At 39.1% G+C, this 25,420-nt stretch overlaps 2 long non-coding RNA genes across 2 annotated transcripts in view; one reads left to right on the top strand and one right to left on the bottom strand.

The window, feature by feature from the left end:
• Positions 1–821: 821 nt before the first annotated feature.
• LOC114018187 (uncharacterized) overlaps positions 822–25,420 on the bottom strand; it is a 34,600-nt gene continuing 10,001 nt past the window's right edge. Inside the window, exons 2-4 of the long non-coding RNA XR_003563621.2 lie at positions 10,210–10,731; positions 7,335–7,400; positions 822–3,533 (exon numbers count right to left, since the gene is read on the bottom strand). This is a non-coding gene — a long non-coding RNA (uncharacterized LOC114018187). The remainder of the gene's footprint in view (positions 3,534–7,334; positions 7,401–10,209; positions 10,732–25,420) is intronic.
• LOC114018185 (uncharacterized) lies at positions 7,987–24,681 on the top strand. The gene is made up of 3 exons (XR_003563617.2): positions 7,987–8,580; positions 17,106–17,194; positions 20,628–24,681. It is a non-coding gene; the product is annotated as an uncharacterized LOC114018185 (long non-coding RNA).

The raw sequence follows: 25,420 nt of genomic DNA, 5'->3' as shown, positions 1-25,420 counted from the left end.
TTTCTTTAATGTCCCACTAAATCAGACAGAGAGCAATTTGGCCCAGATTTAGCCCTAAACTATTTACTTTCAAATACCTTTCCATTAGACAGTGCTGAGCAAAGAAATGAACTCACTTAATGGATGCAAATTAAGCTTTTTCTCAATCTCTGGTTGTCAATGGCTTTGTTGTATATTGATTACTGTACACATTTACAGGACTCCACAGATGAATATTTGCTGAGAAGGAGGTTTCAGTTGCTGCAATAGCTCGGTTGCTTGATAAGGCCATGTGAAGATACATTTCATGGTGGACTTTCACAGTATTCTCAGAATCTCTTTTAAACCTTCGAAGATGCTGAGCAAATTGCAAGTCGGGAGCATTCTTGGTTTAATGAGAGACCCAAATATGTTTGTACTAGAAAAATAACTGGAGTGTTTGGGTATTATTAGTAATACAGACTTAGAAAACAGTATTTAGGAATTTTCAGTCTCCTCCTGCTGTAATTAATGTATATTTCATTTAAACAATTCTTAAAATATTCTCTTATTCTGTCTAGAAATTTTCTCCCATGAACTAGAGCTCCTTCAATGTAAGTGATGATAACGATGCCCTGGTTTTCATCTTAGCCAGTTACAGGTCTAATATGTGAATCATCACATATTCTTTGTATAATTGCCATTTCTGTCCTATACTTCATGTTTAGATGAAGTAAAATTGCTCTTATTTGTTCTTTATGTGATCCGACCTCTGGCCTCATTGGAGAAGGAAAAAAAAACCAAAACCCAAATCATTTATTTCATTTCAGCAACTAATAATTCTAGGTTTTATTTCAGTCGGGGTAAACCTTAGGAAAAGATTTCAGTGTAGCTTCTGAGAAGAAAATCGCTTGAGCTGAAGAGGCATTAATTTCTACTGTGCTTTCAATTTCCTCTGGCATTTATGGAAACCGATAACTTTCAGAATTAACTTCCAAAAAGCTAATTACCAACACAAGGACACAACATATCTTTTATCCTTTCTCATGGATGCATATATGCTCACCATCAGGTAGGAAGATACACATCCTTTACCTTGACAGACGGGTTATATATGGAAATTATATCCTGGTTTACTTCTGACCAAACATTTGGTCATCTTTGTGTGCCTTGCAATGGGTCTTTGGTTTTTTGACTTAAGCAAGATTCTTGGCAGACAACCATTTTGGTGGATGGCCACATCTGCAAATGATACTAATTAATAAAGCTTCCTTGCCTTCTGCAAGGAAAGAGTAATTTATAGTTGCATCAAGATGCTAACCCTCACTGAAGAAAGTACTATCTAGCAGGATAATTGGCATGGATTTCTTTCTCTAGAGAATACTGAAGAACCAAAACAAGGTAAAGTGTTGTTTTGGTGGGGTTTTTTTTTTGAGTGTAATTAAATTCATACCTCAATTGGAGGTTTTTCTGCTAAAAGGTGTGCAGGTAAGAGCACTGGGCTTCACTCCTGAAACTGAATTAGGCTACAGTGTTAGCTTGCATGTCAAGCTTGACCGTGAGGATGCCAGCTGTTAATACCAAGTCAAGCATGACTTTGGAATAAGCTAAGTAAAAAGTGAGTTTACCTTTGTTCTCATCAGTTTCTTTTCATGATCACAAAGATATTAATGCATGAAAAAATAATTTCTGGCTAGTGATCCAAAATGCAGTTCTAGGCACATATGGGAAAGCACTAAGACTGCTGGGGAATGACCCAGTCACCTCCAGAGTTGGGATGGCAGTGGTCCTCCTGGCCTTCTCACTCATCTCAGATCTCATGCTGTGTGTCTGCTTGGCAAGTGCTGCCCTCCCTCAGCAGAGCCTGCCCAGCGAGAGTGTATTTCCCAGGGCACTTTGGTGATGGATCTCTGTGGACCCACCAGCTGGGCTGGGTGCTGATGTGCTGAGCTTAGAGAGTCCTAGTGTGTATCCTGGGTCTCCTCAGCTCCCCGGGGTGCCCTCTGCTCTGTCTCTGTGAGTGGAGTGCAAATAAACCCTCAACAATTTAAACTTTTTAAATATTCTTAGGTAGGTAACGAAAATCTTCTTTAGACAATTAAAATGCTTAGCGATTAACTAAGCAGCTGATCGTGGCCAGCCAGTGCTGGCAGAGAATACTGGTGACTTTTATTTTAAAATGAGAAAATGAGAAACCTTGTAACTGAGACTTCTTGCTAGGATGAGAAAAACATTTCTTTGCCTTAACGTTGCGTTGTACATATTTTTCCACTTTAATGATAAGAGTAGCCAAAAAGCGTGAAAAAAAATCTATAATTAGCTCCAGCTATGTAAGTATAAATCCATCTGCTAGTTAGCCTTTAGAAAAAGAGCCGTTTATGTTAAATTCATTAAAACTTCCCCATTAAAAAATGAACACCCATGAATTAGTTTGACAGGGAAAAACTGCTGGAGCGTTTGCTTGGATTTGGCTTGGTGTGCTCCCAGCCTTTGTCTTCACTGCAAGTGTTGCTGCCAGTTACTTCACCCAGCCTAGCCACAGCCTTGGAGCCCAGAGTGATTTGATTAGCAGATGATAAATTACACTAACTCGAACTGTAGCTTGTGGTTGAAGTCCCACTGCATTATTACTTTGGTTCTCAGCAGAGTTTGAATATTATACCACAGGACCTTTGAGGCTGGCGAGTTCGGATTTGAAGTGTTTCTTTAAGTTAGAAATATCAGTGACTGGATGGGAGTCTGTTTATAGTAAATATATACACGTATGGCTTTTGCTAATGTTGCAATGAAAGGAAGCTGAATAAAGAGGTAAGTCACTCAGATGTAAGCAGCTCATCAGAAATGTTCACAAAGTTGACAACCAATTCAGCTTGTGAGGCCGAAATGTTTTCATTGTGAGGTGTCAGTATTCTTGACACAAGCTGCTGCTTTTTTTTTTCCTGTTTACAAGAGAAAAATCTCCCCAAAAATCTACAAGTGTTTTTTTCTCTCAAAGCACACTCAAAGGAGAGGTGCGAGTGGGGAAGGAGAATGCTAAAATATGAATAGAATTTATAGTATCCCCTGTTCTCTTTAAGCAGAGTTCTCTGTATTATCATGAATTTCTGAACTCTCTTCAGAAGCTGCAATACTGAAGCTGATTTATTGTTAGCTTTGCTTCAAAGCAGTTTAGACCATGACCTAAATTATCTGATTAATAAGTGAGTTAGCTGTGTGTTAAGTCCCACGCAGTTCAGGTAGGGAACTGCCTACTGCATTTATCTGTTTGTGCTCAGGAGAGCTTCAGTTCTTCTGCCTTCTTGGTTTCTCTAAAGGTAAGCGTGCAGGGTTAAAAGAAAAAAGCTGTAACACTGAAGAAGTACTTATAATTGTGTTTTAGCAGTAGTTTCTGTCAACTTCATGACTACTATTCCAGGCATCTTTTGCATGGTTATTTTTTATTTAACATTGGCTAGTACACATTTTTCTGCACTTTTCCCTCTAAAATTTAAGCAAATTGAGAGCTTACGATTATTCCCCTGTTCATTATCACCCAGGCTCAGCTTGATTGAGTCACAGGAGATGGGAAGGGTAAACTAGAAAAGAAGAAATACACAAAAAGATGATGGTATTGCCATAAGTAACTTCACAATGCTTGTTGGAAACACATAGAAATGAATTATGTTACAAAGAATATTGTGCTTCCCAACCCTTGGATACTGCAAGTAAGTTTGTACTTTGCTCCCAAATCTATTTATAGTTCCTAGATTATGTGAAGTCCTTATGAAATTGTTTAGTACCCATGGTTACCAAACACATGTTGTAAACTAACGCAATTCTAGTGCTGCGATAGATCAGCAATTCTTTGTCTTTTTTTTTTTTTTTTTTTTTTTTTTTTTCCAGTATTCTGGTACAAATCCTCACAGGTATAGATAATTAAATTAAAAAAAATATATATTTCCTGTGTTTGCAATAAGCTGTATCTAATGTTACCTGTATGTATTCTACATGGCTTTACTGTCAGCATAGTATTGTGGCACTTTGGAAACATAGTCTTGGCCTGCATTGTATTCCAATGAAAACTGTCCGTCTTTAGGACATACAAATTCTAAATAAATGAGAAAGAGCTGAAAAGCCTTCATGCTTAAATCTAAGATGGAAACTGCACCTCAGCCACATAAACCTTCCTTTTTATTGTCTTTTTCTATTGCAAATGTGAGCAGCCAGCAGCGACTGTTGGAGCTATAATAATTGTAGCGTTAGAGGTCCTGTGATATTTTCTTCAGCTGGTAAGATTCACACTTTTTTAATGTTTTGTTCTTTTCATCTGATGATTCAGGAAATGTGTGAAATTGAGCGAGGGTGCTGTGTCGTATGGATTCTCTGTGACAGAAAGGTAGGGATATTCACCAAAGATTTCTACAGCTATGAATGATTCCCTGTGAAGGGAAGAAAAACTGACATAATTGGCATACAGTGAAATTAAAGCTATTATTTCTTGATCCTGTTGTTTCTTTTTTCTCCTTTTTAATGCATTAAACCTTTGGGGTTTTTGTCTTTCTCTTGACACCTCTGATATGTATCTCTTGCACACATACAAAAGTTGCATCATGCTAATGTGAACTATAACAGAAAAAAATATTTACAAACTGTTTTAGTTTTAGCTACTCCTTTCCTGTTTTCCTCTAATCCCTTCATATGCACTATGTATACATCTAATTAAATCAAGTAGCAAAAGGCAACATGACACCCGTATGTATCAGTAATTAGCAAGTACAGTCTGATTGCCATCAGAAGCGGGTAATGTTTTGGCACTAATGGGCCATTACAATGAGTGGGCATTACAGTCCCAGCACTTCTTTAGTGTAATCATCTTGTCCTGTGCATTTTCTGTTTTTCTTGCTGACAGCAGCTTGAAGTAAAATCTCAACTAAACCAGGTAATCCATCTGATCCAAACCTGCTCGCTAAGGAAAAACTGTTGGGAAAAGGAAGTATTTGGAATATCGTTAATATTTCAGAAGTATGTTTAAATCATCTAGGCTTGTATTGTTTTCCACTCTAATCATGCTACTTGCTTTTAAACAAAAGTTTACAGGAATCCGTTCGATTCACAGGAGACCTACAAAACTGTAATGCATACATTCATTCCTATGAACTGTTTATTGTATCATTGCAATTCATCTCCCCCTTCAGCTATGGGTGGTATATGGTAAACACAGTAATTGGAAACATATCTGAAACGCCTGTTGCTCTAAATAGATTTCTGGAAGGGAGGGGAAAAAAGTAAATAGTTTTACAGAGCTTTATTTGTAGAACATAGATTCTTGTTTCATTTGCTTGTTCTTTTCTAAGCAGTATACAGGGACTGGTAGGGGTAGTGTTGTTCTTTACCAATGGATAAAAAAATCACTTGCTACACACTTCTGTCAGCATTTATGCTGTCTTTAGGGACTGGGAGGCTAAGGTAAGAGAGGCTCGTGGCTGGACAGGAGATAGCACCTGGTTCTGCCCTGGCTCAGCTGTTAGCACAACCTGCCCAGTGCTGAGCCTTGCCAGCAGCAGCTTCTCTTCTGCCTCACAGCGTGGGGCTGGAGCCACATCAGGCATTTTGCAAGGGCTGTGCAGAGTGGCCTCCCATCAGGAACGACTGAGCAAACACCCACTCTGTGTGTAGGGTTGTTTAGGAAGGGAGAGACTATTTAATTACGTGCTGCAAACCACATTATACCTGGAAGAAAGACAATTTTCCCTTCCCTTTTTAGCCTGGCTATGAAGCTTGGCATAGCTAGAGCATGGGAAGTCTGTGGGAGGAAAGTATTGTATGTCTTGAGATATAGGATGCCAACAGCTATGAGCCTCGCTCCCCATTTTATACCTGCCTTGGGCACAGCACGTGAAAGCAGCCCAAAGCTGCTAACGTAAGAGTGTGAAATGCCCAACTAGAGAGTGGGCAGCTGCTCGGAGAGTGAAATGCGGTGAAAATGGGTATGTCCAAATGGCTATGTGATTGCACTGCGCTCCTCACCCCACTGTGGAGGAGCTCTAAGGTGGGAAAAGTGCAGCCACTGGCCTGTGCGGGAAGGACCCGCTCCCTCCGCTGCTTCCCCGGCTGCTACCACCTGATGCCTCCAGCCCACATCAGTGCAGCTGGTGCTGGCATTACCATGGCTCTGCCCTGAGCGAGCCCAGCGTGCCAGCGCAGGCTGCAACAGTGCAGGAGCTGCTCCTTGCTACCTCCTGGTTCAGGCTTGTTCTTCAGGAACTCCAAGTTATCCCAAACCGGAACGTGTTTGGGCGAATGCTTAGGATATGTAAATCCAGGACAACACTAAGGTGGTGATATTTGTGACCTGAGCCTCAGTATACTGCTGACAAGCTGATCTCAGCATCTGTTGTGTGAGATAATTGGTGTGTCTTGGCTTTGTGTCTAGCATTAGGCTGAGCAGAAAGATGAACATGCTGTGCAGATTAAGGTTAAGCCAAGAACAACATTTCCATGAATGTCGCTGGAAGTAAGTTTGTCCGCAGCATGATCGTGCAAACGTGATGTGTCTCCCCATGAATCGTTTACTCTCTTCCTTCCAGATGCTCTTAGGTTCTGTGTGGGTTTGTTTCTTTGTGATTTATGTGGAAAAATACCTGTCATCACACCGTTAACAGTTCCTGGACACTACTGTTCTTTAATGTCACTGTCATCTGGGCCTTGTGAGATCACTCCCATTATAGGCTTAGGTAGTCAAACTCTTTTAACATGCAGTATTTGATCTGTCTATCTAGAACGTTGCATGAGTAGTTTTAACTACATCAGCTGTGAGTAAAGCTATACTTATAATCACAGAGCAGCAGAAGAAATAGTAGGAAAAACAGATATTCAAGAAAACAGGTAATTGATTGGAAGAAAAAGTGAATGAAGCCAAATCTGAATATGAGATTTTGGATTCCGTAATGATTTATGCTTTAAAATCCATGTGGTTTTGGTGTAACTTGCAAGTGAAAAAAACTAGTAATTGATATCAAAGACCTACCTGTGGACTTTAAGCTGGGCTATGAATAACAGCAGGAACATCTCTATGTGCAAAACTGATCACAGAAAACTTTTATAACTGTTAAGTTTTAATTGTAAAGGGGTTGTTTTGGGGTTTGCTGTGGGGGTTTTTTGTGTGTGGGTTTTGGTGGGGTTTTTTTGGGGGTTTTTTTTTGCTATGTCACTTGCTCTTCTGTAAAGACTTTCAAATAACTGAGAGAATTTACCAAAATTTTGAAACTAAACATGCTGGACTCTGTTAACTTCTTGCTTTTGCCTTCTCACGAGCAGTGAGATGATGGACATCAATAGCAGTGATTTGAACTGAACATTTTAGCTTCAGATTTCAGTATTTATGGAAGGAAGAATACCTGTCTTATTGTGGTCCTCACGATTCTTGAAGTCATTCTTGAGGCATTTGTAATCAGATGCAATTTCTGCAATGGTAATGGGGTTTGTGAATTACTTGCAGACCTATCTAAAAATCTTGCTCTTGAATCTTTTTTTTATTTTCTGTAGTGATTATTCTCCCCCCACCCCACTCACCCACCACCCTCAAAGTAAGTTTGTTTTAAAGCCAAGGTTTTCCCAGCTGAAACCTGCTCTCTACGTTTTTCCTGGGCTCACCACTGCAAAACTCATATACAAGGAAGGAGACTCTGCATCAGCTATAACAGAATTCAGGCTGAGTAAAGCGTATTGTGCTTTTCAGCAAAATGCTGTTTCTCCCTCCTTTTTTCTCACTCTTAAGTCTCTCCATTTACTTTATTTTTAATATATATTTTAAGTCTGAATGTTCTTTCCTTCACTTTTTTTCCTATTTTATTTCCTCCTGAGTGGGATTTGATCCCAGTAGAGCTGGGTTTCAAGTTGATCTTTTAGAAACAGGATTTGATTGGCTTAGGCATTAACCACAGTAAATAAATTCTCCTCTTTAATATTCCTAAGTTTAAAGTGAAAACTCAATTTCACTTCAGGAGATGCTACTAACACCTCTGTAACTTCATTGTTTAATAAGAAAAAAAGAACAAAAAGACCTAGAAACTTGCTCTTTATTTGTACAGATCTAAAATCTACGGCAGTTTCATACTGTAAATCCTACATAATACTACAATTTCACACTATAAATCTGTAAATCATAAATTAGAAATGTAGCCTGTAGCTATATGACTGTGTGCAGCGGTCACGTTTTTCCAAGTTTTTCCTGCAGTAATGTAAGTCTTCTTTCAGTCTCATCTGACTACAGATTGTGTTGGCGATGACTTGGTACAAGGCACTCTTCCTTCTGGTTTGAAACAACATGGTGCTACAGTCCTATGGACAAAAGCAGAGCTCAGAACAAGTGGGCTGTGCTAACAGAGGGTGTTTACAATGGTCTGTGGATGATGATAATGGCTTTATCCATGGTCCTTACTTCGTGACTTTATCTTTGCTTTTTACAGGACTTCCAGTTAACAGATTACATATGCCATTCCACTGAAGTATGAACTGTTGGTCAAGTCAACAAAGTCTTGCAACCTCTATGCATGGCAGAGCATGATCTTGGATATCATCAGCAAAGACTGTGAGCTCCTCCCAAAAGAGGCGCAATTTGTTTTCCAGGCATTAAAATGCAAGGTTGGTAGCAGAAAAGGGAAACTATGAAAAAGCACCGAGAATGCAGGTGCTTTGCAATAAAACCTGAGCAGATGGGATTTTATTTCATTCTGACTCTGATGACACTCTTCATTTAATCTGACAGAACATACTTGGACACATCTTTTCAGTTCTATTACTAACTTTTAACCGCTTTTAATTAAGATTAGATTTGATCATCACTGGTGTAAATAAATCTTCAAGCTTGCTTTCCCGGTGAATACAGTGAAGATGCCAAAACTGCTATGGGTTAGAATTATTACTGGGGGAAGTTGTAACAATTAATGGTAATGGATTGGGACTAAGAGTAATTAAACAGTAAGGAATTTTCCTATTTCATTATGTTTGGATTTCATGAAATCACTAGGTGAAGTTAAGCTTGCTTTGAAATCAGTAGGAGGTTTGCTTTGGACTTTAATGGCAGTGGATTTCACCCATCCCATTCTACAGCTGTCAAAATCAAAAGGGAAAACAAAGAAAACAATCTTCTTGTTCTTTTTGATTACAGCTGTCCCTCAGAAGCTGCTGACTAGCATTCTGTTCCTGCATGTATCTCCTGGAAGGATGGTAGATGTACCTGCACATGCAGATGCATTGCGGGTTTGTGCATCAGTTTTTAGTGCTCTCTAGTGGTTTCATTTTCCTTTTCCTTGGGGTTCAACATACCATTTACTAGACAAGCGTGGTCCTTATCTCCTTTTTGTGGAAGACATCATATATCTATTGTGCATGTAAGACTAACTGTAGCAACATCCAGCATGTTCTTGAGACCATGTCCTCTGTTTACAGTCTTTAAATGAGGTGACATGGATGTTTTTTGGATTTATTGTTGTGTTGTCAGCAGGTTAATTATCCCCTTCTCATTGTCCACGCTGCTGCAGCGATTTGTTTTACACAGTTGGCGTCATTCTGCTTTTTTTACACAAAGCTTCTGAAGAAATCATGTTGCAGTATAAGCAGGGTTTCAGAAGCATATTTAATCCTTCTTTTTGCAGTAGTTTCATCTGTCTTTTTAATTTTATAATTCACGTCTTCAGTTTTGCAAGAGGTTAGCTGCTCTTCTAACAGAGTATTTTACTGCAGCATCTTGTCATCATGAGTCTTTGTGCTGTCAGATGCTAGTCTGCCTGTCCTGAAAGCTTCCCTCCCTCTGAGATACTAGCTGCATGGTTTATGTCCCAGATATCTTTATGTTAACTCTAGTCTATGTATTGTTAAAAATCTGGACAGATGCTTGTCTGACATCTCTTGAGCCTGCAAGAAAAAAAATATGCTAAAGGGAAAAGTACTTCAGTGAGAATGACTACGCGTTTCTTCTTAAATCAAAGTTTTAGTAATTTCTCATCGGCCGTCTCAGAACATGCAAAACATGTTTTTGCAGCAGGAGATCTCCCTAAGGAAGGCTTTCTCAATTCTTGCTCAGTGCTGGCTGTGCCTACTGTATGACACTGCCAAAATGTTTGATAGCAGATAGGACTTCATTTCAATGTTTTATTTATTTTTGGCATAAAGTGTTCTTTAAGTGGTAACATCTATCTGTTCCAGGAATCAGGTGTTTCCTCTGTCACTATCCATGCGGGGTAATAAAATAACAAGTGCACTCAGAATTACCTGGGATAGAAGCACCAGCTGATGTTAGGAGAGGGTTCCTATCAGGCTGTCAGGTTTAGGATGCACACCTGGTTGGCGGTGGTCTCACAGCTCCAGTCTCAGAAGACTGAGCAGTCAGTCTCCTGAAATGAGGCAGGTATTACAGCACCTTCCAGTCTTTTTGGATCCTAGACTTCAGAGGTTAATTTCTGTCCCTCTAATTTCCTGGTGAGTGATGATGAACATGCAAACCTTACATTTGTCTCTTAGTCAAGAGATGCCCTCCCACATAAATACAGATATATTGGGAAATTTTGGTATATACTTAATATCAAACTAATTTTAACCTACTATGTTATGGTTTTCTTTTTTTTTTTAATTTGGCATGCCGCATCGTCTTACAAGTGCCAGGGCTGTTTCTTAAGCAAAGACTGAAAGGAATTTAATCTCATTTTAAGTTGCAGCTCTGTACAATTTAGAAGTCTGTAGTCATTCCTCATATTCTGGGGAGACCCCAGTCAGGGTTTCCATCAGTATTCCATCCTAAAATGAAAATGAAAATAATCCTGAGTTATGATTTTGGATACAGTTTATAGGATAATGTATGCATGTATACGTGTGTGTGTGTACCCGTATTTTATATATATAGGTATAAAATAGTGCTTGGTAGAATGGTCATCTTCTGTTTGCTTGGAAAGAGTTTTTTTCTTCTTGCACAAAATCATTTTTCTTTGTATTGATCTTTTGGTTCTTGGCATTTTACTATCATAAATCTGAACAGGTATTCTTCCAAGGGCTTTTTTCTCTGACGCTCAACACATAGTGTCATGCAGGATTGGATCCCTTTTCCTCTTGATTTGTTCTACAGAACAATCCTAAACCACTGACTTTGTAAAACGGTGATCGATTCCAGAGGGAGAGAGTGATGCTGCAAATACGGAATTACAACCTCACCCCTGGCTTAGGCACTAGAAGAAATGGGTTTCAGGGATCTACGTGTTTTCATATGTGGACAAATATCTAATGTACAACAAAGAAAAAGCAAAGGAGAGGACTGTTCGTTTCTTTTTCCGTAAATGTACTCTTTTCTTTTTGAAGCTTGTTGCAATGAGAAGGCTCAACTTTAATTCTAGTGAGCTGAAATACAGTTTCTAAAGAGTCTGAAAGGCATAAATCATCTCTGGCACACAGGTTGCCTGCAGGAGGTGAAACGAGTGTCAAACTGAGGTTCCTCTTTAAGAGTTAAGGAGATTATATGGTGCTGTAGAAGCCCACTGTGCAATTACTTCACTTTCGTAGCCACCGATTGCTACTGGAATCCTTCTGTCTGATAGCGTTTGATGAAGCATTTAACATTTTGAATCCCAGTGGACTAATTCAGTTCAGAATGAATCTTGAATATTTTAACTGGATGAAATGCGTCTAAGAATTGATTGTCTCAATGTGCCATGCTTTTTTACCTTAAGAATATCTCAGGCATTTTAAAAATATAGTATTGAAAATTCCATATGCTGCTAGTGATGCTACAGAAGATTTAAAAAAAAAAAATAACAACTTTCCTTGGTGGCTTTGGCCATTCCTTTTTCATCATGAAGTATGTATTAGCTCTTTGGGGCAGCTGAGCAATCCCTTTGTCCTGGGCACTGAAAAGCATAAAATCACTGGCAATCACTTTGCCATTGTATTTGGAGATTAAAGGACAGGACCTAACAAGTGAGGCAGACCTTGAGTCAGAAGATGAGGTAGCATCAGGTAATGAAGCTAAACAGTATCTCTAGCACAGATTGGCTCTGAATGAATTCTTAGCCAGTCAGCCCTTTGCCAACCTGTTTGCCCAGGTAAGGTCTTGATTTATCTTTCAGGTAGTATTGATTTTTATTTTTAAACTTTAATTGGTTTTTGTATTCAATTTTCATTAAGACTTGTGATGGTCTTGTACTCTTCCAGAAATGCATAAGAGCACACTGTGTGTTAGAAAACTCCACCTGGACACCTGTTCCTGTGGTTGCTCTCTTTACTCCCATCCTGCCACCTGAATGGCCTGATCCTGGCAGCACATATTTTTATCAATTTATAAATTTTCTAATGTAAAAAGCAGTCTATAAGGGTTTATGTGACGGTCTTGAGATGACTCAACTATTGGCTCGCATCTCTGCAGCAGAAGGCTGTGGTTTCTATTGCCACCTCATGTACTAGGCTCATACTCAACGCTTGGCACTGCATTTCAGTGACAGAGGGTATTTCATTGTGGAAGATGTCATCATGAAGATGATATGATGAACTCAGCTCTATTGTTTCTCCATCTGGAAATCACACACACACACACACAGACAGGAATACTTCAGAAAGAGCAGGAGTTTAACTTAGGGCACTGCCAAACGTTCCTAGAATCATTGCCATGGCGATGTGCATGTGAGATGTTCAGTACATGACAACCGTGTTTCTGCCTGAAGAGTTTTTGCAGCATCACTGTCTACATCATTTTCATCAGTGTACTGCATCTGTTGTGCCATTTGTAAAACGCTCAGATTTCTATTACCAGAGCAGAAATTTGTCTTCTGTGCGAGTGACAGCGATTGTAACAAGTCAGCTGTGCTGCTGCTGCCTCTTCCTACCTCTGGAGAGGCATGGTCTTCCTCTTGCTGCAGCTGCGGGGTGAAAGGCAGTTGTAGAAGTTAGTGTGTGGCACCACTGGAGCATTTAAATCCATCTGCCAAGGGAAATGCTTTAGCTGATTGCATGTTTTTCAGTGATCTGGAGACAGAAATTCTTTAATTGTGGTGCATGATGGAGGCGGTCACAAGGGGCCAATACTGACAGTTTATAAATGTCTTTAGTTAAAGGAGCTTGATGTATCTAGGGAATATAGAAGGGGTTTGGTTCATTAGAATAGTCTGCTTTTAATCTGCACTTAAAAAAATCCCACTTTATTTTTCTGAAGTCTATACAGTGGGTGTCATCTGCATCTCTCCATGTAACTCCCCGTTACCCCAGCTTTTCCATATTTCTCTGTAGAGCTTTCTGCCCGTTTCCTTCCTTCCCGATTCAGAGGAAGAAAGAAAGAAATCTTTCAAGTCATTCTTCCCTGTTTGCTTCTTTTTCCTTTGTTTTGAGAAAATGTTTGACCCTACCTATGAAAACTGTGATAGCTGAGGACCAGACTTCAGCCTTGTGTTTTCATGTTCTTCGGCAAGGAACTTGCTGATGAATCCACCAGATCTGGTCATAGCCCATTAAAGAGCTCATTCTTACCCACTGAACTTTGACAGTAGCTTTCAGATAGGTTTGGGGTTAGGTATACACAAAGAAAAGGCTTCTGTTTGTTCTGTTCTCTTCAGGCTGGGCCATTGATATTATAGCACACAATATTTAGTGCAGTAGATTTTCACGCGTTGAGGTCAGAACTTGCTCCCCTTAATCCTGAAATTATAACATTATCATTCCAAGACAATCTTTGCCATCGCCTTTCTACCTATCTACTTTCTGATAGTCTAAATGGTACTAAGGCACCTTATTGCAAACGTTTGCCCTAAATGGCTGTTTGGTTGGGGGTTTTGAGTTTCCTTTAGAAGTCTGCTTAAGAACTATACTAAATCAAAGCTGTAATTATATGTGAAGTCTTGCATCAAGATGAAGTGATTGGACAATATTCAGAGTGCAATTCGGATGCTCATAGTGTTAAGAAAAATGAAAATTAAAAAACCCCAAGCCACCAAAGCAACAAAATCTAATCCATAGTTTCTTTGTATTTTTAATTTATATCTAAGAGATAATAACGAACACTTGTCTGCGAATGTGCATAGGTTTTATGTGAACAGCACTAAAGCTTGCATCAATGAGTTCCTATAAATTAGTCTTTCTTGTAAGTTTTTAATACCTTTGCCTTCAGTGACTATGGAAATAACTACCAAACAACTGTTTTTCTGGTGGTATGACAGATTCTTCCATTTACACTTGGAAGTATATGGGCATGGACAGCTGAGAAAATACTAAGAGGAAAATGAAATGTCAGGAAGCTCTTAGGTTAAAACACTGGTTGTCATCTGGCATGAGGGGTAACTAGAGTTTAACCTAAAAGCGTTGTTTTCTGTTGTGTATATCAGTGTATATTTTAAAAACACAGATATTTTGTTAGTGGTTTTTTCAGTTTCTGACTGTTCAGTGTTAGAGGGTCAGAATTATTACAGGTCACGTGGGTTATTACAGACAGCACAAATTATTAATAAATGGACAGTTAGTCTTATTCCAGTATTTTTAGCAATGTAAAGAATTAACTGGAATTTATGACCAATAATACTGGGACAAACTTGAGGTTAAATAGCTTAAAAAGCTTGTAGTGTACACAACTCCACGTATGTCGTATGTTTATGATCCCGTTGGACCGAAGCATCAGCGAGTGCTGTCTTACCCTTCTTGCAGCTAGAGTTTTGCTGCTCCTGCAAGTCAAATACCATCATTGGTCCTGTTCTGAAACGTATGTTGGCATTACGTAATGAAAATAGTTTTGAGCAAAGGTGTCTGGCTACTGAATACTGTCATGGATTTATACCATAGCAAATGCAAATATTCTCAGCTAAGTATGACATACTTCTAGTATCTACTTATACAAAACCATAGAGGTTTAATGCTTCTCTGGGGACATATCTCAACCTGCAGCTGACCAGTGTGCCAAACTTCTTCAGTAACTCTCCAGGTTTGATTAAAACTTAATTAAAAAATATTTTCTTGATAAATCAGGTATTAGGCAAAGCTACGGTCAGTAGTGACACCTCATTTTACTACAAATATTCTGTGAATGCGTTGGCTAGGACTGTTGGGTGATGGACCCTTTGCATATTACAGTGAGTCATGCCAGTGACCAGGGCTAGGGGCAGCGTGCTGTGAAGTACGAGCCTTGCTGATACCAGTGGAATACTTGCTTGCTTCTCCCTTCACCACAAATCTAATTTTAAAGAACAATTAAAAACACACTTTAAAGGTATATTATGATGACCTATTATCCGTAGGCAGGGGATACCAGGATCATACCAAGGATACCATCATGTTCTAAAATGCCAGTATTCACAACCTGCTGATACTTTGGAGACCTGAACACTTCTCTGTCTCTGAGCTCAGAAATAACGCTTGATGGAAGTTTGTGGAAAATCAGTTCTGAAAAATATTGGCAAGTGAGAAAAAATAGGTTATTTAGCATCATGAAGAACATCATGCATCTTTATAGGTAGTATAATGTTCAAGTAAGATCATTTTTGTCCCCGCAGTTCTCGTGACACAAAACACCATTGAAAATGCTAAATTACATTTGCCTTATAGTCCACAGAAATAAGAGAGATGGCATCTTCAAAAGGGTCTCGTGTGTGAGCAAAGTTGCATATAAAATAGGCTCCTGTTAGGGAATTTAAGTAGCTTTCTTCTTTGAGAAAAATATGGCAGTTAAATGTTCTGCCAAACTTTTAGTAGGTTAAACCACAAAGATCTCTACAGATATCTGGAAAGAAGCCACTTTGGAACATGATTTTTATCAACAGGGATTAGAAGGAATGATCAAAACAAATCTGAAGTTTTAATAAACAAACAAGTTTCCATCTTCATTGCTTGTTACTGTTTCCCTCTTACGCTATGCAGGTATTGCCAGATTGCAGGTAGCAGATGGGATTCTTGTTCTTCATTAGACTTTAATATCACTTCATATATATTTAAAATTTATAACAGGCCTCATGAATTCAAATGAGATGTTACAGTCCACAGATAGAACTGCAATAACAGTTATACAGCTTTTAGAAAATAGCCAACCCCAGGTGTTGACTCATGAATATTTATACACATCAGTCATCATGGAAGCAAAATACAATTTGGACCTGATCCTATTCCCAGTAAAAGGGATTAAAACCACCCAGAAACAATCCTTTAAAAGACATCTGCAAAAAAAATAATAATTCTTCCCCATTCTCTTGTGTTTCCCCAAAGAAATGGAATGGGGGAGACGGATCAGAAAATTAAAACACGACATGGTATTGTTTATTTTTTAAAAAATATTGAGAGGCTACATATTTTTCCTAAATTTGGAATATATTCTTATCTTAAGACATGTAAACAAACTCTTTTTTACACACAATTTTTTGAAATTGTGTCACAATGTTAGAACGTAAGCAAATATTCTTTGCGTGCTAAATTTCAATAATTAAAGTAATTTTTATGATGCCCGTGGAAGTAAAAGCATGCATAATTTTTTGTTAAGTCAGTAAAGATTTTGTTTTATAATGCTGAAATACAGCCAAATTTATTTTTCTCAATTAAAAAAGCACTCACTCAAACCTGAAAAGTTTCTCTTCCAAAATAGGTTTTTTGGAATGTTCTAGGGGGAGAAAAAACAAAACAAAAAAAAAAAACCAAACCAAAAAAGATCTGTAACTAAACAAGATAAAACTAAATACCTGGTTACAACAGGAGCTTTGGGCCAGATTCTGACTTTATTTGCACCCTGATAGCTACTGGGATATTTCCATAAAGTAAGATTGTTGGATTGTTGGAGGTCTGCCTGGTGACATTGAGGTCGGTATCATGCAGGCAGATGTCTGACGGAGCAGAGGTGAGCTGCAGGGATTTTTAACCATTGGGAAAGCCGGGCAGTTCAATGGATCAGGAAAACAGGATCAAAACCGGACTTTACTTTGAGCTTACATTTTCACTCTTTTCTCATTTCTACTCATTCCTCATGTCTGCTTTTCCTCCTGAAACCAAAACTCCTTGAACCAAGGAGACAGTAAAAGGTGTAGGAGAAAATGCTTGTGGCAACAAAAAGGCATGCAGCTACCTGAAAATAAATGAGGTACCTTTTCTATCCATTTAGAATGTAAATAAAAGCTTGTGAAACACAATTTCTTAGAAAGACCCAAATCTGTTCTTTTTTTTTCTAGTGACTGTGGATGAGGATGGAAGTCGTGCAGAACTGGTGACTGTGTTCTATGCCTTTTCCCAGCAGCCCATAATTTTCCTGCGTTGGCAGGTAGGATATTAAAGTATTAAAGCACTAATGATCAGCTCAGTCTGGTAAGTCTTCTCTATCTTCAGAGTTAAAGAACTGTACTGAGTTACAGAAGACAGTGATACAAGTGCAGTAGCCAGCAAAATTAGAAAAGAGTCACTTCTCATCTGTTTATTTCAATATGACAGTTCTCTGGGAATGGAGGAGAAAAGGTTGATTTCATGAGGTGATATCGCTGCTACTTAGAGGACCAGAACTATGCACTAAGAACTTGGTAGGTGTTCAGTTGTCTTTCAGTTTTCTAACATCTGCCAGCTTCCAAAGCTAACTACAGTTTCAGGAGCGATGTTACCTGAGTAAAACTTACAAATGTAAGATTTTTTTTTTGAAAATATGGTGAAAATGATACTTCACTGTGACTTGTCTTGAGGCCATATTATAGAAGAGTTTTTTAGTAGCCATTATATATTTGTGACAAAGACTTTGAATCCCAGAAGATTTACAGAAACCACATATGGATGTTATTTCATTATTCTTCCGTTTAAAACATTTCACACTTACTTAGGTAACAGAAACAGTATCTGATTTTGGTGTTTAAATTTTAAGTGGGGTATAGTCAGCGTAAAAATACTTTGATGGAAAAAGAATTAACTTGGGAACTATTTTTAATGTGCAGTTAAGCCAAGAAATAATTGTTAAAGTTCTGCTTTAAAGGACATACAGGAGGACATATATGAAAACTCTTTCCTATGCACGATCAGAGAAGAACACTAAGTAGACTGCCCATGTGGCTATCATATAGGCAATCCTGCATTTTCTCTCATTTATTCTTGTTAAATGTGTTTTCAATAAAATATGAAGTTCTCCTTGAAGAGCACAGCGCTACATGTGCACAGGGCAATGTGCAGGTGACACATGACATTGTCATTACTTTTTTCAGTACGAGTGTGTAAGGAAGGGCAACCAGTTTGTATCACGTGGTCTCAAGACTGGTAATCAGGTACAGGCAAGTTGGGATCGATTCCATATCTAAGAAGGGATTCGCACCAGCAGGAGTAAGTGGCGTAGAGGAGTTAGATGGCTGTTTGCAACCTGAGATCACGACAGAGCCTCAGCTGTGTTTGGATATCAAGGTAAAAGCAAGTGGTGCAGGCACCACGGGGTGTCTTTGTATCACCAGGGAATGTGGTTTGTATTTGCTTACTAACTGTAACTGCTGACACAAGTCTGCAATATCTAGAGAAACAGCTTAGTGCATATTAATTTATTGGAATTGCACAAAACAAAGCAGCAAGTACAGTTTCCCATGGACTCAAACAATTAAGGCAAATTAAAATAGGTTAAAACATCTATCTGTACTTATGCAGAAAAGGGATTAGGACTTAGATGTAACAGCATAACCTTCTTCAGCTGTGTGTGAGGCAAAATTTGGAGCTCTGTGCTGCATGATGATTAGAATTCATACAGAAATATTGCTTAGAGAGGAAAGACAGAATCACAGCATCACAGGATGGTTTATATTGGAAAGGGCCTTGAAGATCACATAGTTCCAACATTTTAATTTATGTCTTCTAACTAATTATAAAGAAATGCGACATGCAGGCAGCATAACAGAAGAAAAGGATACAAGTCCTCCGAAGCTATAGCAGTTATTTTGTTACCATAAGGAACACCATCTTTAGTTTTACAGTTTCATGGCTCTGCATTGCTAGGGTTGATAATTTCCAGTACACCAGAGCAATAGGCTTGTGTGGAACTTCATGAAATCTGGGTCTTCATCAGAAATGGGGTAACTGAATGTGTGCCATGTTCAGATTAGCAATTCAGGTGAACGGTAGTCCTCCAGAGAGACCATAATGTTCCCTGAGAAAATATAATTGAAACGTACCAGCAGTACATTTCATCCAAACAGCAATGCTGGAGATTGATGTGCTCTCTAGCCACAGAGCAGAGATACACTAGCGAAGACAAGCTCTGCCCTGTTCCCAGCAATGTGCTTTAATTCTGATGCATAAGGGCCACAGGTGGATCTGGAATAAATGTTTTGCAGCAGCAGAACTGCGTTTGAGGGACCATCGGTGTAGGCAGGACAGCAGTGTGGGTGTTTCATGGCTTTCGTCTGTATTGGTGAGGCTGGAAAGCGCTGCTTGATTTGGAGCTGAGAAATAAAAGTATTGGCAGGCTGGGGGAGGAATCCTATTTCCTTCTGACTCCATTACTGAACCTGGCAGCATCTCAGATGCCAGCAGGGATGATATTCTATATAATGTGGCTAAACCATCCATCACAGGGAAGCAGATTCCCCATCGGCAATAAAGCCTTTGTCGGACCAGTTGCTACTGGCCTAGACTGGTGGGAAGCGCTGGCTTCTCCCTCTGCTCACAGCACAGCCAGCTATCTTTCCCAGGCTGGGGTTAAACAGCATCGCTGCCCGGCAAAGCATTCGCCTGGAGATAGCGACATCCTCTTCAGCCTGCCTTCCCCTCTTCGTTATATATCCTGCAAAACCATATAGGGTGGCTGTTTTCTGCCCCAAGAAATGACTGCTTTGTGCCGGGGTGGGCGCAGGCGATGGTGAAGCCGAGGGAGCGCGGTGGGAGCTGCCGCCCTGCCTGGCTGCCCAGCACGCACAGTCTGCTCGGAGTCTGCTCCCAGACAGCCGCAAACTGCAGTCGCTTTCCCCCTGTTCCAAATGTACCAGAAACTTTGGAACATTTGGTTTCGGTACAGCTTATTCTCCCTTCACGACTGGCACAGCCATTTTCATCTGCTCTCCCAGCCGGTTTTCCCCTGGTCCTGCCTGATAGCAGCAGTGGGAAGTAGGAAGAAATCAAAACAGCGTTTTGCAAGGCTTAAATGCAGTAATCCAGCCTCCTCTTACGTGCTGAATAAATGCCGAAGAGCTTAGTAACTGCTCGGTCACGTTCAGTGGGGTGCTTCGGCTTCAGCCCAGCAGATAGGCAGCGCTCTCCTTATACTCGTCTTCTGCCACTGGAGACCCCGCCTTTAGGAGTGGATCTCTGTGGAGTACTTCGATGGCGTTGATCTGGTTAGATCACACCTATGTCAATCTGTTCTGTCAGCACCTGAGCAGGCGTACAGCCTTTACAATTGGTTTCAAACCCTTACCATGGTGCATTGTGGAAGCATATAAAAAGTGCAGCAGGTCCGAGAGCGCTGCGATGTGTGGGAGGCAAGTTTGTGGTTAAAACTTTCTTCTGAAAAAGTAGTTGTTACTTTGCACGTTGTTTAAAAGTATATTTAAATTCAAAGGGCAATTAGATGATTTGGAAGGGAAAAAACACCCCATGTCATAAAGTAGTATATCAGAAACTCGTATTACTGTAGTATACATTCATGTCTGTACTTCTGCTCCTCAGTGGGAAACTGTGAGATAAATTGATTTAAAGGGGGGAAAGTGACAGATATATAATTCTTGTGTTTAATTTTACAGGCCAGACTGAAGAAGAGCACATAAAAGGCATACCAGGAGAGCTTGGCAGCCTGCACAAACCTATGGGAAGGTAGAGGGTGGAAAATGACACAAAAACATGGACAATACTTCAAGAGAGTATATTTGAAGAAACTGCAGAAAATAAAGGCAAGTCAAAGAAAAAACACATACACACTCAGAAGTTTGTTTTAACTTTACTGTCAGCAGCTGGTGTTTAAGTTACTCAATATGTAGAAATCATACATTTTCCTGATTTATTTGACCATTTATCCAGTTTATACCCCAGCATGTTTTGATATGAACTTTAAGTACTACTGGTAAACAAAAGAAGAGGATCAATATAATAACTTACATTCGCTTTATGGATTTAATTTTCTCCTCCTCTTTTCACAGTGACCTGGAGCTAGTACTTTAAATATCCTTGGCTCCAAAATACAAGACAATTTATATTTATGTCAAATAGTGAGGGGTTTAGATAGTAAGTAATACATTCATGTGCTTTGCAGTTAATACCTGTTTCCTGCTTTTTCTTGATATCTTGATACCTCTCCTTCCTGCAATCACCTCTGTGTGCCAGTTAGAAAATATAGAAGCACCATAAAGACAAGTTTTAAAAGAACAATAGTGTTTTAGCTAAAGGAAGCCACAAAACCACTGCTGGGCTCTGATTAAACTGGGCTCTGTGGCTCTGATTAAACTGATGGAGCTGATTCTAGGTCAGCAGATGAGACATGCCTTCTCAGTGATATCAGACCCTCTGTCATTTTTGCAGCCACTCTATGTTTTTCTACCCACATCACACAAATTTATGTCTGTACACACCATTATTACACTGAACACAAATGAACGGAGAAAGAGTTTCCATAGAATGTTAGTTAACTGTCCATAGGAGCAAGAAAATGAAGTGGGTTTGCATGAATTCTGTACTGTACTGTCGTCCCGTTTATGTTATCAGAATATTTGTATTCCTTAGTTGTCTTTTGAAACTATACAGTGCGTTCTTGGTGAAAAACCAAAGATGATTAAGAGAACAGATCAGAGCAAGTATATTTTCCCAGAATAGTTATCCACAGTCCTTTGACAGGGTTTGTTAGTATACGTGTATAGGTAATTTTGGATGTAAAGGCATACAGATATACTTTCCTTTGGTTCTATGAGTACATCAGTTTTCAAGTTTAAATTATTGCTTTTAGTAAATAAGATGCACTTAGTAGATGATGTCTTTGTTATCTAATTGGCTAGAATAATGACTACAATTTGGCAGCAGTACCATTTCTTTCCCTATCTATCCCAAATTCAATTAAAAAAAAATCTATTTTTGTGATACAAGTGACAATCTATGATAATTGCATTATAACAATTTAAACTACAACCTCTTTAATCTCATGTAATTTAGATGCATCTAAGGAAGAGTGTTTGAGGTACAAATTTTGTTTTCTAATATTGGAAGTAACGTATGTAAATGGAAAGTGAATTATAAAAGTTTGTTTCAAATTACTTTTATGGCTGTGTAATGCTCTCTGTTAGATTGGTAGTGCTTGAACTGTGCTCAGAATTTACAAAATTGTCCGTTAGTATATGATTATCACTGTTATTTGTTTGAGTCCTTGTAATCTTAGAAGCCTGTGTTTAGGGATTTATTTTATCTGACGATAAAATGAGAAAACAGATATTAGGGAAAAGACTGCATTTGTGATGAGAGCTAGCTAATAGTTTTATCAGTCTTATTTTCTGCTCCAACATTTTGGCTAGAAGACAGGTCTAGAGACTTGGGAGAACCTCACAACTTTATAGCTTTTAAAATGCTTCAGGAACCAGGAAGAACGATATGCTTTCACTTTGGAAACTATAGTTTCTGAACCGCTGTCTCATTCCAAACCAAGGCTAGGAGGAGAATGTCCAAAACAAAGAATCAGCTGAAAACTGAACAAGCTATTTTTGTGTTTAAGCAAACACAGAATATTAGGAAATGGTTAAGTGAATTACGACAAGAAGGGTGGGTAATTTGACCTTTTTGGCTTCTGCTAGATTGCGTGCCCTCGGGTAGGATTTGACACAGGACACCAAAAGTACGCAAGAGGTCTCCAAGGAGAGTTCAAGGTCCAACATGTTCCTCAGTGCAGACACTGGCTGCCTTTTAATGGACATATTTTGCCAGCCAGGAAATTCTGCACAACAACAATGTCATAGCAGAGTAGGTCTGTTGGATTTGGGTTTCAAGGAATGGATAAAAGTAATTATTTTCCTTAATTAGTTTCCCTACCCAGTGGGGTCGGTTGGTTTCTCAGTTTTTAACAAGTGACACTGATTCATTTGTGTCTCCTTACGTTTGAGCAACTGGAACACGGACACGGGGATACAGCGAGCACGTTTTGGTTTATCTCAGTAGCGCAAAGCAGCTCTTGCGGTAGTTGCTGCTGGGTGGTTACTGGTCTTCCTCAGGGCATTGCGTGTCTGCAGCAGAGCTGTGGGGAGAGTTGAAGCTCGAGCCAGCAGCCTTCTGCTGTGCTCAGGGAGGACTGGCGATGTTTCTGCCGCGTATTTCATTAGCATTAAGATGAAGCAAGCAGGCAGCATTGCTTTAAATACAAAGTCATCTCTCCTGCCTACTCTGGCTGCCTCTCTGAATTTTTCCTGATGCTTGACCCACTTATTTGGAACTATTCACCCTCCTACATGGATTTTTTTTTTTTCCCCAAAATTTCTGCAGAGTTGTTGTGCATGTAACTATGAAAATTGGACTTTGGAACACTGTGGAGGTTTACAGAAAATGAACCAAAGAGGTTGTGGTTTTTGTTTGTTTGTTTTAGAAAGCTGTTTTTATTTTTAAACTAATACCATGAGCTTCTGAGCATAAGACATCATCTTTTAAGGCCTAAAGGGAAACTAATGAACTGATTTGTGTAGGTAAAGGAAATATTTCTGTTTAGGAGTATATCGTGCATGAGATACTTAGCTAGACATATGGCCAATGAGCCATTTATTTCAAGTAAGTATTGCATATATTTTATGCTAATTATCTTAACAGACATTAATTCCATCAGAGACAAATTAACCGATATCCCCAAATATAACTTATGCTCGGTGTTCCTCACGTTGTTAGCTTAGATTTCATGTCAAAAGATTGATTGTTCTGCTTTTTCATGAAGAAAAATAACATAAAACCAGTCCTACATAATGTCATCACAGGTGCTTAAGTCATAAAGAGATAACAGTCTGCTTTCCTTTAGAGGCAGATCATTCATATCACGACACGAAATGCAAAATGGCAATAGATATTGTGACAAATATTCCAGCATCTCACATTTTGGTACCAAAGCCCAAACCACTTTGATCTGATTTTGAGATTACATTGTAATATGACCTTTCTTCTACTGGAGGAGGCAGGGGGTTCCACGTGCCCTGCCTTCTGCTCCGTCAACCATATCTCAGGAAGCATGGGAAGCAGAGTTATTGCGTTGCCCTCTATGCAAGCCCAGCAATGTGGAAAATGTTCCCCCTAATTCTCCCCACTTAGTCCTACTTCATTTGGTGAACGCAATGAGTCAGCTTGTATCAATATGGGATCATCTAATTGCTTATTGAAAAGAACAAGCTTGAAATAGCTTTGGCTATTTAAATACTTGGCTTTTTTGAGGATAAAGTGCTGTGGTGATGGCGTGAGCCTCAGCCTGGGCTGCATGCGTCTTCCTAGCGTTGACACTGGATGGGTATACCTAGTTCATCTCTTAAAGCTTCCCTGCTCTTTGTCCCAGACTAACCAGGTTAAAATGAGGTTAAGTTTGTCTGCACCATGGTTGTAGCATGCATTGCCTAAGGTCAGAGTGGTCCCCGTCTGATCTGCTCTAACTCCTCGCAGGTGGTGCAACATACTGCTCTCTCCTTGGGTTTTTAGAGACAGCTGTGTTTCTTGCATTGCTCTTAATTATACTGGAAAAGTAGATGCAAGTCAAATCATTTCTTTCTCATTTCCCTTTCAGATGTAAATGAAATGGTTAAAGTATAAGTAACGTGATAAAGTCATCAGGTTCCACAGTAAATTTTCGTTACATAATTCAGTGAGAGACTATTGGTTTTAAGAGATCTAATTCAATAGGTTTCATCAATAACTTCTAAACAGAAATAGGATCACATCGTCTCGACTACAAAAATATCTGACTAATCTTTGTGTGTTGTGTTTTGGTTGGTTGTTTTTTTAACCTAAACCAAAACATAGCTTTAAATCGCAAGGATTGTGGATTTATATGCTTTTCATCATAGTTTCTCAGAGGTCAAAATAACATGCAGACACTATGCAGCTGAGATGGCGTCCTTATCTTAAACATTTTGGGAACAAAATACTTAGTAAGGGTTGTTAGTATAAAGAGTGGAAAATTAGGGAAGAAATTGAAGTTGAGACAGTCCAGTCTGGTGTACCTCTTTCATTTGCCAGTAAAAATGTTTTTTTTTTAATACTTTCACAACTTTAATATCTCCTCATGTGAAGTTAATTTAAATAAATGATTCTTGAGTGTATCTGGCAATTTCCAAAGGCTAAGATGAGCATGGGTGAGACGTGATCCTTAATTGCATGGAACTTCTTTAAGCCTATACAAAGCTGAAGCAGGGACACACCTCCATAGTGGTCATCTGGGAGAGCTCTTTAAAAGAGTGATTGGAAAGGAAGGTATCCTAACTTAATAGTCTAATAACGTTATGGGGGTCATTACAGTAAATCAGAAGTTGCCACCTTCTGATTCCATAAAATAACTGTAAGTGAGAAGGCTCATAATATATTGAAGCTCCCCTACTGA

The sequence above is a fragment of the Falco cherrug genome, chromosome 9 (genome assembly GCF_023634085.1).
Source record: "Falco cherrug isolate bFalChe1 chromosome 9, bFalChe1.pri, whole genome shotgun sequence".
NCBI classification, from domain to species: Eukaryota; Metazoa; Chordata; class Aves; order Falconiformes; family Falconidae; genus Falco; species Falco cherrug.
The sequence above is the reverse complement of the archived record's forward strand: the minus strand, read 5'-3'. Positions and strand labels throughout refer to the sequence as shown.